The 14,520-nt window shown below is 47.8% G+C and overlaps 1 protein-coding gene across 2 annotated transcripts in view; it reads left to right on the top strand.

Annotated features, from left to right (window-relative positions):
- The window catches only part of PHACTR3 (phosphatase and actin regulator 3), a 257,076-nt gene that overhangs the window by 30,659 nt on the left and 211,897 nt on the right, over positions 1-14,520 (top strand). Inside the window, exon 1 of one of the 2 annotated variants that reach the window (XM_077252831.1) lies at positions 158-716. The exons of the other annotated variant lie outside the window; for it this stretch is intronic. The gene's annotated coding sequence lies outside the window, so the exon portion shown is untranslated. Of the gene's footprint in view, positions 1-157; positions 717-14,520 lie in introns of those variants that run through there. 2 annotated transcript variants of the gene reach the window in all.

Consider the following 14,520-nt stretch of genomic DNA (forward strand, 5'->3'; position numbering starts at 1 on the left):
AGCGGTCGCTTTTACTATTCTGCAGAGATGTCCCAAACAGTTTGAAGGGGGCTTCATCAAAGGGACCCATGATATCCAAGTAATATCAATGGCACGAGCGCCAGGTAACGGTGACATTCGCATCCTAGTACTTTAGGAGGGGTACAAAGGATCCTATGTCACATTTTCGCAGTGAGAGGAGTGGCAGAGTATGTCTATATTGGGCATTGTGCAGGCCATATAATACAATGACCTGGTTTTCTAGCGGAGACAGGTATGGACAGAGCCTGGTACTAATGAGGATCCACGGCTGAGGAGCAGAGGGGCTGCAATCTGCAGGAATTATTTGAAGGAGGATAGGAGCCTGTCCAGAGAAGCATGAAGTAGAGATGATTCATCCCTAGAGAGACATGCTCGGATTGGGCGTCCGGAGGCGTTATTTTGGCTGCAGTCCTCTCCATACAGGATTCTGCAGCACTGAGCTGACATCCCCATGAAATACATTATTCTGCAGGATGGGACAACTGCTGCAACCGACCGAAGATCCCCGAGCCGCTGACTGCTGTAGCATCTAACGCTGCCTGCCTCTCGCCTCCTTCCAGGGATGCACAGGCGTGTGACAGAACCCACTGCTTGGCAGCTGTCATTGGAATGACACAGGGGTTCCCCGATCATGCCCCTAGGGATGTCCTCGTCCAGCTTGTGTCATCCCGGGAAGCTGTGAACATCTCGCTGAGGTTAGTGCTGAAGTAACACATATTGTCAGATCAAATGAAACCATTTTGGATGATGGATCTCTACTGCATGATCTACCCAAGGTCAGGAGGAGCCCGGATGGGACTCCAGCTCCATGTAGGCCAATACATCCTGAACCCATGACTGACACATTGACTACAACAGAAGCACCGTGTTTATATGAGCATCATTTCTCATTATATGTGTCTATTGTTCTCTGTTATCAGCCACGTACAATTGGAGAGAGAGCCTGACCATCACTATTTTTTTGCCCCTGTAAGGTGCAGACTTTATGATTAGTGGTCCTTTAAATTGACTATGCTGGTGAATTAGGGTCTTCATTACTGCCCCCTGTTGTCCAGAGGGCTGTGGCACTTGACCTTGCAGAGAGTGCTTGGTAAATGTAGAGATTGATAAGGGGCACTCGTCCTGTTTGTATATACGCAATGGGCAGCTCTGTGGGTGACTGGTAGTTTTTTATGTTCTGTTATCTGCTTCTAACTATAGATAATTCTGTTTGAGACCACCATATTGTGAAACTACAACTCTCATCATGTTCTACCAGCGAGGTAGATAGGTACATGGAAGGATGGACCGATGATAGATAGATTGGAGGCTGCAACAGCTGAAGGCTTATGCTTAAAGGGGTTGTCCGGCCTTAGGCACTTGTGAACAATCACACCACATACACTGCGCATACCTCCCAACCGTCCCGATTTCAGCGTGACAGTCCCGCTTTGGCACCGGGGTCCCGCTGTCCCGCTTCGGGCATTTAAAATCCCGAATTTGCGGCCGCCGGTGAAGCCCCGCCCACTTCCGAGACGTAGAGAGAGCCCGATTAGGACTCCCGCACTCCGGGCGGGGTCAGGAAGGAGTGACGTAAGCGGCCGGCATGATCTATTGCAGTGATGGCGAACCTATGACACGCGTGTCAGTGCTGACACGCGTAGTCATTTTCAGTGACACGCCGGCCGCCGGCCGCGGCCCCATAGAAATTGCTTCTTTCCCAGGGTCTGAAGGAGAGGAAACTCTCCTTCAGGCCCTGGGAACCATATTAATATGTAAAATAAAGAATTAAAATAAAAAATATTGCTATACTCACCTGTCCGACGCAGCCTGGACGTCCGCGAGGGAACCGGCAGCGTTGTTTGCTTAAAAATCGCGGTTTTCCTTCCTTACTTGAAGTCCCGGCTTGTGATTGGTTGCGTGCCGCCCATGTGACCGAGACGCGACCAATCACAGCAAGCCGTGACGTAATTTTAGGTCCTTCAGGATTTTAAAATTACGTTCCGGCGTTGTGATTGGTTGCGTCGCCCATGTGACCGCACGCAACCAATCACAACGCCGGAACGTAATTTTAAAATCCTGAAGGACCTAAAATTACGTCACGGCTTGCTGTGATTGGTCGCGTCTCGGTCACATGGGCGGCACGCAACCAATCACAAGCCGGGACTTCAAGTAAGGAAGGAAAACCGCGATTTTTAAGCAAACAACGCTGCCGGTTCCCTCGCGGACGTCCAGGCTGCGTCGGACAGGTGAGTATAGCAATATTTTTTATTTTAATTCTTTATTTTACACACATTAATGTTGTTTCGATACCGATACCCGATACCACAAAAGTATCGGATCTCGGTATCGGAATTCCGATACAGCAAATATCGGCCGATACCCGATACTTGCGGTATCGGAATACTAAACAATGGCATCCGATCCGATTTTTTATCGGATCGGATGCCATGCAGGAGGTCTGTGGGTCCAAACAACAGAGCTCCGGTGCAGAGCGTCTAGGCCTGGGACTTCCGGTAGGCTAGGCGCAGCTCCCGGAAGTCCCAGGCCTCTGCGTCGGATCTGTGTTGTTTGGGCGACATTGCGCTGCTCCCTGCTGCGCCGACCAGAAGTCCCAGGCTGCACTTCTGAGGCCTGAGGAGATTGCTGTCTGGACTCAGGCCCTGTGATTGCTGTCTGGACTCAGGCCCTGTGATTGCTGTCTGGACTCAGGCCCTGTGATAGCTGTCTGGACTCAGGCCCTGTGATAGCTGTCTGGAGGCCCTGTGATTGCTGTCTGGACTCAGGCCCTGTGATAGCTGTCTGGACTCAGGCCCTGTGATAGCTGTCTGGACTCAGGCCCTGTGATAGCTGTCTGGACTCAGGCCCTGTGATAGCTGTCTGGACTCAGGCCCTGTGATAGCTGTCTGGACTCAGGCCCTGTGATAGCTGTCTGGACTCAGGCCCTGTGATTGCTGTCTGGACTCAGGCCCTGTGATTGCTGTCTGGACTCAGGCCCTGTGATAGCTGTCTGGACTCAGGCCCTGTGATAGCTGTCTGGACTCAGGCCCTGTGACTACTACAGCAACCATCATCCAGTGAACTGTGGGGTGTCATTGGCCATTACTGAGATAAGTGAGAGGGAGGCAGTGATGGCGAACCTGTGGCAGTCCAGCTGTTGCAAAACTACAATTCCCATCATGGCTGGCCATTCAAAGCAAAGGCTTTGGCTGTAAAGACATGATGGGAATTGTAGTTTTGCAACAGCTGGAGTGCCACAGGTTCGCCATCACTGGAAGAATTCCCCCTCCCCCTCACTTATCTTAGTTCACGGCACCCCACACAAGTTAAATAATAGCAAGACCAACAAAAGAAACCAACTGACAGATGAACAAAGAAGTCACTAAGCAGGTAAGTTAATTCTAATTATACATATTTGTTATTTAAACTATACATGTCGCAAAATTGTTTTTTTATCAAGGTGACACACCACCCAAGTTATGCTCGGTTTTTTGGCGAATTTTGACACACCGAGCTCAAAAGGTTGCCCATCACTGATCTATTGTCTGGTCATGCTGCTGCATCACTCCTGATCGTTTCCGGAGGTCTTGGTGGCGGGCAGCCCGTGCAGTAAGCAAAGTGCGGTGGAAGATTCTGGAGGCGGCGGAGAGGTGAGTAATGGGGAGGGGGGTCGGCAGCATACTTATTACCGCATCATGATTGCTTTGCGGTAAGCATTGCTGCCGTATTTAGCGTTTTGGGGTGGCAATAGTAATACCTTACCCCTCTAAGCATCACCTCCAGCAGAACCCGCCGCTGTGCCCCATTGCCTCTACTAGTACTGCTACTGCCCCCCCCCACTGTGACCTCCAGCATGCCCTCATCGCCTCCAGTTGTTCACATTAATTGAAGTAGGTGGAGTGTGGGATGGGTGTGGCCAGGGGTGGGGTTATGAGGGTGGGCGGGGCTTGGTTGTCCCTCTTTCCGTTCCTGTAAAGTTGGGAGGTATGACACTGCGCACTGTGAGGATTCTCCAATTCCGGTAGAGGGCACGTGGCCACAAGTATGTGACTTACATACATGCGGTCACGTGCTTACTAGATGGGCGCAGACTTGCTTAATGCAAGCATATTGAGCGACACTGAACACAGTCTAGTCAGATGTATGCAAATTACATGCTTGCAGTCACATAACCGCCTATACCCGGGACTAGAGAATCCTCTCAGAGAGCAGTGCATGCGATGTGAGGATCACAAGTCTTCAGTCACATAGAGTGACTGCAGACTAGTAACCTAAGGCCAGACAATCCCTTTAAGGCTATGTTCATGCAGCGCCCCAGAGTCCTGGTCGTTGCAGTAATGTCATTCTTCCACCAGGGGGAGTGATATTACGTCTGATGGCAATAAAGGAGTTCATCTTTCCAGGTATCACAAACCATACACCACACATCATACTCCAATCCACCAGGGGGAGCTATGCTCCTATCTAGTAGGGCACTCCTCACAGAAGGGTAAAACTGGTGGTTTGGATAGAAAGTTAGTGAGACGCTGCCTGGGTTTGACCTAGAGAGTTCCTGTCAGGCAGACAGGGGGAAAGGAGGAACATCTGAGCTGCAGACAGAGAGTCCCTGTCAGGGGTGGGATCCTGACAGAGGCCTAGCGGGACAGAAAGCTACGGAGCTGCGCCTGCCCCACGTGCGGCAGCATCCTAAGAAAGGACACGAAGAGAAATGTATTGTAGAGGGTGAGAAACAAAGTCACAGCACAAGGAGAAAACACCGGGAGGAGTTCTGCCCTGAAATAGGCTGCCTCCTTCTGAGGCGCGTAGCCGGTGGCCGGAACACCGAGGGAGTAATTGACTCTACGCATTACTTCAGAGACCGGCAGGACAGTCAATTCCAAGTTGGCTGCCCGACCTTCATACCTAAGAAGACACGGTGGCAAATTGTGGGGTCGGGGCGTCTCTAGGGTCCCTATAAACAAGCCTCAGGCCATCAGTCATACGAGTTTGTCCTATCCATATCATCTGGGGGACAGAGAGGAAGACATCTAGAACATCTACGAAAGTTGTGAGGACCTTACCGAGTTGCTCAGCAGGGAGGTACTACAACAGGGAGGTACTACAACACACAGGCGCTAGTAGGAAGGCTACTGATTTCCACCTGGATAAGGGGACTCTGGATTTGCCTTTGGACCGGCCGGACTCTGCCTGCCCTGTGGTCTGTACCCTGGGCTGTAGATGCTGAAGCTTCCAGTAAACGGTAAAGAGACTGCAACCTTGTGTCCTCGTTATTTCCTGCGCCTTGCAACCTCCACCACCACCACCTACACTTCTGGGAAGCCCTGGGGAAACACTTCACCTGTGGGAAGGCATACCATCTGGCTGCCATAACATCACCCCAGGGGACCCCTTACAGCAGCGTCGGTCACCCTGACCGAATACCACAGGTGGCGTCACGAACACTTCCCCTTTTAACACGGACGTCCCTAGGGCCACGGACCGGGTCAGCCACCGTGACATCCCCATCGAGAACCGAAGGGCCCGGTACCGAGTTCCCCTAGCCCTGGGGGGCGATCCATTCACATATCCAGTAATGATTTGTAAGAACAGATCCAGCAACAGTCTGTTGGCAAAAATTTGTGCAGATACAACTTTTTAGTCCGTTTTTTTAAAAACTGATCTCTACTGGATCACTTTTTCTTCCATTTGTACCAGATCCAGTTAGCAAAAAACAGATCTTTTGCAAATGAGAGAAACATGGATGACTAATTAACAGAACCGTTTTCCATAGACTTAAATGTTAAAAAAACGGATCCAGCAGAGCTTAGTATTTTAAAAATGGATTAAAAAGTTGTGTATGCACACATTTTTTGCCAAAGAATTGCTGCTGTATCTATTCTAACTGATCATTACTGGATATGTAACCATTGCCTAAGGTGGAATTTGTGGTCCGTTTTTTTTTTTTTGCCACTTTCTTTCCAAAATCCACTATGTTGATGATGATGATAATGGTTGCCTCATGTCCGAAGCAAAACTGTAAATTCTGCCACAATCTCTGAGTGTTGATTATGCTTAAAGCTGAAATTTGCAAGAAAATAGATAGACGGGCAGATAGTTTGGTAGGTCAAAGTTGTGTACCAAATGGTCCTGCCCCTGTACGGCCAGGCCATTTCTTCTGACTTCGGTATGTGTACATAAGATGTGAGGAGATGTGTGGAGCTGTAATGTGGCACGGAGCAGTAGCCATGGGTGAGGCACTTGTCTAGCCATGGGTAAGTTACTTGTCTCCTACCCCCCATCCCCCACACATTACATGAAGGTGGGGGTCCTGGCTGTGTCTGTGGACTTGTGCTACGCCCTTGCAGGCTGCATGTTACCAATGACTTAAGTTGGCCTGGTCCGGATATTGACGACTTCAGTGAGGAAGACCACCGGTCAAAAATAAAGTTTTTACTTAACGATAACTTTGTGGGAATTATATATATATTAAGTAGCTGGTACACAACTTTATGAACATTTTTTCACACAGTCTCAATTCTTGTCTCGTTACTTGTTTATTCTTCATCTCCACTATTTCACTTTCCTTCACCACAACCCAGCTTAGTACTACAGTCCAATTAGCAATAATCCTAGTCTCAACTCGTGGTTCTGCATCTTCTTTCCCCTCAAGGGAACTAAGTTGCCAATAAGGCTGGTACTTAGCTTGTCTGCTACTGACGCCCTGGAAATCCCACCCAGAGCACTCTCTTCGTCTCACATTCTCTGCCCCATCTTGGCCCATTACCTCTCTGAATTATAAACGCGGGGCCGTACTGCTTAGCATCCTCTCCCAGGATCCAACTACGCTTGACCACTCTGTCCTTCTGTTAGTCCTCCAGTCTCGGTCTCCCCTCACTTCAGGACACCCATGTGACACCCCAGGGTCCTGGTTGTCACAGTGGCATTGCTTTCCTCACGGGGAAAGTGATGTCACGCTTGGAAGCAAGGGAAGATCTCTTCTATCAGGTAACCACAAAGTACACAACATGTTCACACTCCAGGCCAGAAGGGGGAGCCCTGGCCCAATTTATAGGTGGTTCCTCTACATATATATTCTGGCTTGGAGTGAAAGCAGTCAGTCGGTCAGAGGGACAGAGCAGAGAGAGAAGACCTGACAGCAGACTGGAGCAGTCTGAAGCCAGAAGGAGAATTGGAGAAAGCCAGAGAGGAGCTTGTCACAGAACTTCAGCTGAGGCAGAGCTGGTACGATAGGAGAATAGCTAAGCAGGGTCTGCAGCTCCTGGCGGAAAGAGGAAAGAAGAGAGACATGTGAGGGGCCGTGCAGCCAGAGGTGCTGCAGCTCCTGGACAGGGAAACAGAGAAGGAAGAACAGTGTATAGTGAGCGTGCAGGAGAGTGACACCAGGGGAGGACAGCAGCATATGGGCTATCTCCCTGTAGAGTGCAGATTCCCAGTAGCTGGAAGACCGAGGTTGTGTCAGACTCTAGGAGGCACAGCAGAAACCAGCAGGACAGCTGGATTATTACACGTAACCTGTCTGCCCTAATACCCAGGAGACACAGTGACACATAGAGCCCGGGTCGTGATAGAGACCCTGTGAAAAGGCTCGAGTCACCTGTCATCATACGCGTTTGTGTCCCACCTTTATGGAGGACAGAGAGAACTGTGAGGACCTTGATTGAAGCCACAGGCAGCAAGGGACTACATCAAAACGCTGGTAGGAAGGCTTCTAACTCCACCTGGTAAAGGGGACTATGAACTTGCTTCCAAGCCGGCCGGACCGTGCCTGTACCTGTGATCTGGTGCCCTGGACTGTGGATACCTGAAGTCTCCAGTAAACCAGGTAAAGAGACTGCAAACTTGTGTCCTCTTGTTTCTTTATACACTACCCACCATCACCAGCTACACACCGGGAGCCCTGGGGACCTACTTCACCTGTGGGAAGTTATACCATCTTAGCTGCCATAGCATCACCCCAGAGGACCCCTTTAAGCAGCGCTGGTCTCCACTGACCGAATACCACAGGTGGCATCACGAACACAAACTTTATTTCAAACCCCTTTAAAGGACATCCCCTTTTGCATAGGCGCCCAGGGCCACGGACTGGGTCGCCACCACTGTGACATCCCCCTTTAAGTACCGGACCCGGTACCGAGTATCCCCGGGCCCTGGCGGGCGACTCACCCACATCATGCAGCACCGCTTACTCTCCACTCTCCGGACCTTAGGTCTGCTTGAGATGCACACTGGGCCCTATCTGACATTCTGACAGGAAACTGTCTCTGACCCTTCACCTTAGCCTTTCTCGCTCCGGGCTAGTCCCAACTATTAACTCTCCCTACTGTCAAGCAGAATACAATACCAACACTATTACTGCATGCCACAGTTTAAATTATGCAATACAACAATATGCGTGGTCTTCAAGGTGGAACGTTGACACAAGTTCCATCTTATTGAAAAATAAGAAATGGTTCCAGCTCCAGGAATAAAATGTAGAAACTTTATTAGTACATTTTATGTACTAATAAAGTTTCTACATTTTATTCCTGGAGCTGGAACCATTTCTTCTTTTTCAATACGTTGATCAGTGTTGTGGCAGCAACACTTTGTCTCCGTGCTCAGACCAACATTTACCACATCGGATGGAAGAATAAGGGTGAGCTGAAATATACATTTTTTTCTTTTGTGTACAAGTTCCATCTCGCAGAGCGTGCTCTTGCACTGATACCAAACAGATGCCAGCCGTTTTACACAGCAAACACCCATGTGTAACTGCTGCTTTTGGAGCCAACTGTAATCTCAGCAGTTTAACTCCCTGATCAGTGACCACAGCATCCAAGTGGTTAGGCAAAGGGAAGGCCTTCTGTCACGCTCATTCAGCATCAGTTTTGCGATCATGGGAACCCAATGATGTTATGACAGCTGGGAGCCCATAGGTGTCGTCCAGTTCGGTGTATTGAACACATGCTTTGTCACATTTAGACGAGCCAATAATCTGGGAACGAGCATTTACCAGAACACTGGTTTCCAACTATGAAACAGGCCAGCAACTTTAGGCAGCTTTAAAATCATCGCTATCAGCAGCACATCATCCTGTGTAAACTTGTGATGTGCTGCTAAGATGGTATCCTGTGCGCACAGAATGATTGCAATAACGATGGTGCTGGTCGCATAGTATATAGTCGGCCTGTTTACATGGCCAGCAAATGACCGCCGATCGGCTTATATACAGCCAACTGGTTTCAAAGGAATCTGTCAGCAGGCTTTTGCTATGTTGGATTAATGCTTATTATTCATATATTTTATCAACTACTATTTGCTGCTGTTTAATAATGCATGGGTTTCTGTCTCCAACAATAGTGTTACATTGCCAATAATACAGTGCTCACTTGGCAGCTAGTCACAGCAATGATAATGTCCTAGTGATAAAACCTTCATTGTAAGTAAACAACAGCACATTGATAAGCTTGATAAGTGACGCATCCTTGAAATCTGTGTTTTAACCCCTACGTCATTCTGTCCTCAGCTGACATATTACATTTGACAAGCTGGATCTACCTGTCTAAGACTATTTGCACACTCAGTCTTTTTGCTGATTTTTTGGAGCATAAACTGAGCGGAAACAAAGTTTTTGAAGAGTTTTAATTAGAGGACGATATGGAGAGTTTAAGTTAAGTTTCCGCTCCAAAAATTCATCAAAAAGACTCAGTATGCACATACCCTAAAGAGGCCATTACTTGAGTTTTTCCGTATATTTCTGTATAGTCAGTAGTGTGAACAAATCGAATGATCTGAGCACTGTAATGCTTCATGTGCTGCGTGCTCTTGACGGGATGTGATTGGGGCTGCTTCCTATTTTTGATGGTAAGTTTGAGCTGTGTGTTCCAGGCCACTGATCCCTCTATCTAATTTATTGTGACTGACTCATTTCTGTAAATATTCAGATATAGCAGAGCTGAGCCTGTGGGTTGATAAAACTCATTATGTGTTGTTATCTGCTGTTTATCATGGGATATATAATAAACCTAATCATTTCAAGGTGGGAAGTTTGGTACAATCTGTATTACTACACATTTCACAATAATATATATGGTACAATGGAAAAGTGCATAAAATCCATACAATGAGTACCGTAATCTTTATCGTTTTATTAACATCATTTTTGGTTCATTAGGTCTCATTTGTTGAAACTACAATACCCCGTTGTCCATACACCCCAACATTGAAAGTTAGGGAAGGAGGACATATTGTCATGTCGGACGCTGTTCATACCAGGGTGTTCGACAGACAGCGGTAATTCCGCTTTTGTCCACTATGGGCTCAGTGGCGTCGGCTAGATTTTATCTAGCTGGTCCGGGGTTATTTTAGCTGGTGCTCGGATTGGAAGCTGGGCCACGCCCACTGCCTTTAAATAGTTCTTCTGAACATTGGGCGTCGCCGATTATAGCTTCTGTCTAGTGCTTGGTTATCTCGATTTGGAGTGGTGAGCTAGGAGTTGGAGTATCGTATCTGGTGGTGTATTTCCCTTTGTCTTATTTACTCCTTCCTATACTTGTATTTGTTTTGCCCTGTATATTATTTATAGTGTATTCCTGAGTGACTGCGGCGTGGTGTATATATTCCGTTATCCTTGTCTGTGCTAACTGTGGGTATTGGTGTATGATCTCTTCACTTGGTGGTGGGTGGTGGTTTCAGCCTAGGGTTGAAACAGGAGATAGGGTGAGGGTGGAGGCCTAGACATGCACACCATCAGTGTAAACTCTAGGTAGAGGGTCAGTCAGGATTTCCCTAGTCTGAGGGAAATTGCAGGGGCCCGGGTTATTAGCTCTTGCCCACCTAGGCTTCCCGTGACACATATACTGGCAGTTTTTATTTTTCACTTATCCATTTACCTAACCTCACACAGACCTTTATATATACCCAGACAGAAATATTCCTCCTAGAGGAGCCCATTTTTGTTTGCACACAGCATGATACCCCTTTTATTGCCCCAACAATGCCCACCACACACAGGATGATTCCCCCAGTGCTCCCACACATATTATTTTACCCCGAATTTTCCCTGAATACACAGTATGATGACCCCAGTGCCCCCATATTGCCCCATAACATACAGCACACTTAAATCCCCCTATAGAGTAATACAAACCCACAGCCCCCACACAGTATGATACCCACACATTGCCATGTAATACATAGTATGATGCTACCACACAAAGTATAATGCCCAACAGTATGAATTCCTCACAGTGGCCCCCACATAAGCATTTCACTTTTCTGTGTGTCCTTTCAAATATCAGCTCCTCTGCGACTGAGATGGTTCCTGCTGTCAATCATATGACCAGAAGCTCCTTAGAGGTACTTCAGCCTCTACAAGACTGAATGATGTAGCAGGGATCTAACGCCTTACTACTCCACTATATCTGTGTCTTTAGGACACAGCTACATTTGTGGCTGGAACATGCTCCCAACCTTTGCGACACAGCTCCCAAATTTGGACTGTCCTGTTGGATCTGGGATGGTTATGAGGTATGCCCTTATCTTATTATTGCACACAAAAGACTGAGACTCATCATTCATATCTGCTACATAAGTATGTCATGAGTGGTCCAAAAAAAAAAACAATATTATATCCTATTCCTATTCTGAGATACAGTCCCTTGACGTAATGCTACAGGCCCAAATCCTGAGGCTGCACTACGGAGGTATGCTGATGACAAGTCTCCTTCTGATATCTGTCAGAAGCGCTATTGTCATGAAGACTTTGTGTGAATTCAGACAAAGCCAGATGATAAGTGAACATTGTTGTATTCACATACTTAGCAACGTAGGTGGTGGAAATTCAGGGATAGTATAGTCCCTCCCCCACAGAACAATTCCACCGCAGAAGCCCCCATTTGTGGGCACTGTTTATGTATATGTAGGAAGCTAGCAGGTGCGTAGGATGCAGTGACACACAGGAGGCAGAGTAACGGTTAACAGGTTCTTTATATATAGAAACAGTAATTATACAAGCAGGGGGGTAAAGGATGGGGGAAAGTCAAATGCAGAAGTAAATAACAGGTTAACTTATCAGTCTCTGTGCAGTGGAGGAAGGTGGCTGGAAGAACCCTCGGCGGCGCCGCAGGCGGTGCGAGATGTCTCTGATCCGGTCCCGCAGAAGGGCGATGCACTGTCTCCTTGTGATGATGAATCCTCTGGGTCCTTTGGCACATGGTCTCCTGATCCGGGCACACGGTGGGGTAGAGATGAAGGTAGGCGGCACAGTGGAAGAAGCAGAAAGTTCAGTAGACAAGGCCGCTGTAGAAGCACACAGTCCAGCGGACACAGCCACAGGCACGGGCCGGTCTTTAGCAGGCACCGCGAGGATGGGACTAAGCGGTGCCTCCGCGGTGGTAAGCGGAGCCAAGGTGTGCACTCCTTCTTGGTCACTACCCGGTGCGGATGTCTCGCTAGGCTCAGGGTAGTCTGTATCAGCAGTCTTACTAGCTGGGTGCACAGTCATAGCTAGCTGGCATGGGTCCATTGAGAGGGAGTCAACCGTCTCACTGCTCACAAGCTTGTTTCCCGCCAAGTGTCCCGTCTTCCCGCTCAGACTGCTATTTATGCCCAGACAAGCTTGGTTTTCCTCCCTACATATACCCCATATTTTCAGACCAGAACATTTTTGTTTTAATCGCAGATGTCCTAGCTTTTCACCTGGCTACAGGAATTATTTTCAGCTTTATATGGTAATTTGGGAAAGACTAAAGGTACCTTCACACTGAACAACTTCACAACGATAACGATAGCGATCCGTCACGTTGCAGCTTCCTGGATAGCGATATCGTTGTGTTTGACATGCAGCAGCGATCAGGATCCTGCTGTGACATCGTTGGTCGGAGCTAGAAGGCCAGCACCTTATTTTGTCGCTGGCTCACCCGCTGACATCGCTGAGTCGGCGTGTGTGACGCTGATTCAGCGATGTCTTCACTGCTAACCAGGGTAAACATCGGGTTACTAAGCGCAGGGCCGCGCTTAGTAACCCGATATTTACCCTGGTTACCATTGTAAATGTAAAAAAAAAAAACACTACATACTTACATTCCGGTGTCTGTCGCGTCCCCCGGCGTCCGCTTCCCTGCACTGTGTCAGCGCCGGCCGGCCGTAAAGCAGAGCACAGCGGTGACGTCACCGCTCTGCTTTACGGCCGCGCCTACACAGTGCAGGGAAGCGGACGCCGGGGGACGCGACAGACACCAGAATGTAAGTATGTAGTGTTTGGTTTTTTTTACATTTACACTGGTAACCAGGGTAAACATCGGGTTACTAAGCGCGGCCCTGTGCTTAGTAACCCGATGTTTACCCTGGTTACCCGGGGACTTCGGCATCGTTGGTCGCTGGAGAGCTGTCTGTGTGACAGCTCTCCAGCGACCACACAACGACGAAACAGCGACGCTGCAGCGATCGGCATCGTTGTCTATATCGCTGCAGCGTCGCTTAATGTGACGGTACCTTTAGGCTCCAAGTGATCAAGGAAGGCATTGTCCATGTCATTCTTGATGAGGGGCATGTGGGAGCCTTAATAACTCAGGTGACTGGAGTAAGATTTGTGGCACAAGGTACGCCACAGCTTGTCACAAATTAGACAAGCAGGTGTCACTGCACCCTGTCCCACCCCTGCTTTGCCCATTATGGTGAACCCGGTCAAAATTGGAGTGAAAATGACAAAAGTTGCCAAATTTTTCTGCAACCTCATTTTTTAAGGTCTTTTCACCTGGTGTAAATACTTTGATGAATCCGTGGCTTTAATATTGTCATTCAGCTCATAAACATTTTTTGTAGGATGGGATTTCAGCTTTTGTATGTACAGTTGTGGCCAAAAGTTCTGAGACTGACGAACATTTTTGTTGTCATTGTTTGCTGCTGCCTTGTTTTTCGATCTTTTAGTCAGATGTTTCTATGGTCCCTGCAGTACAATTATCAGCATTTCTTAAGTTTTTACACACTTTTATTGAGAAATACATCATGTTTATGGAAAGATTCAACATTTACAGTGTTGTCTCTTATTTTTCAAGACTTCTGCCCATTGTCATGACAGCTTAATATCGGCATTTGGGCAAAATCCTGACTGATGACCTCCCATTCTTTTCTAATCAGTGCTTGGAGTTTGATAATTTCTGTGTTTTTCTTTGTTCCCCCACTTTTTATGGATTATCCAAAGGTTCTCAATAGGTTTGAGATCTGAGAAGTTTCCTGGCCATGGCCCCAACATTTCAATTTAGTTCACTAAACCACTTAGTTATCTCTTTGACCATGTGACATGGTCTTCACCATGCTGGATAAAGCATTGCTCATCACCAAATTGCTCGTGAATCATTGGGAGAAGTTGCTCTTGGAGGATGTTAAGATCTCTTTCTTAATTTTTGGCAATGTTCTTAGGCAAAATTGTAAGTGAGCCCATTCCCTTGGATGAAAAGTAACTCCACACATGAATGGTCTTAGGATGCTTTAGTCTTGGCATTAAACAGAACTCTTGATAGCGTTCACCTTTTTTTCTCT

The sequence above is a fragment of the Ranitomeya variabilis genome, chromosome 4 (assembly GCF_051348905.1).
Source record: "Ranitomeya variabilis isolate aRanVar5 chromosome 4, aRanVar5.hap1, whole genome shotgun sequence".
Lineage (NCBI taxonomy): Eukaryota > Metazoa > Chordata > Amphibia > Anura > Dendrobatidae > Ranitomeya > Ranitomeya variabilis.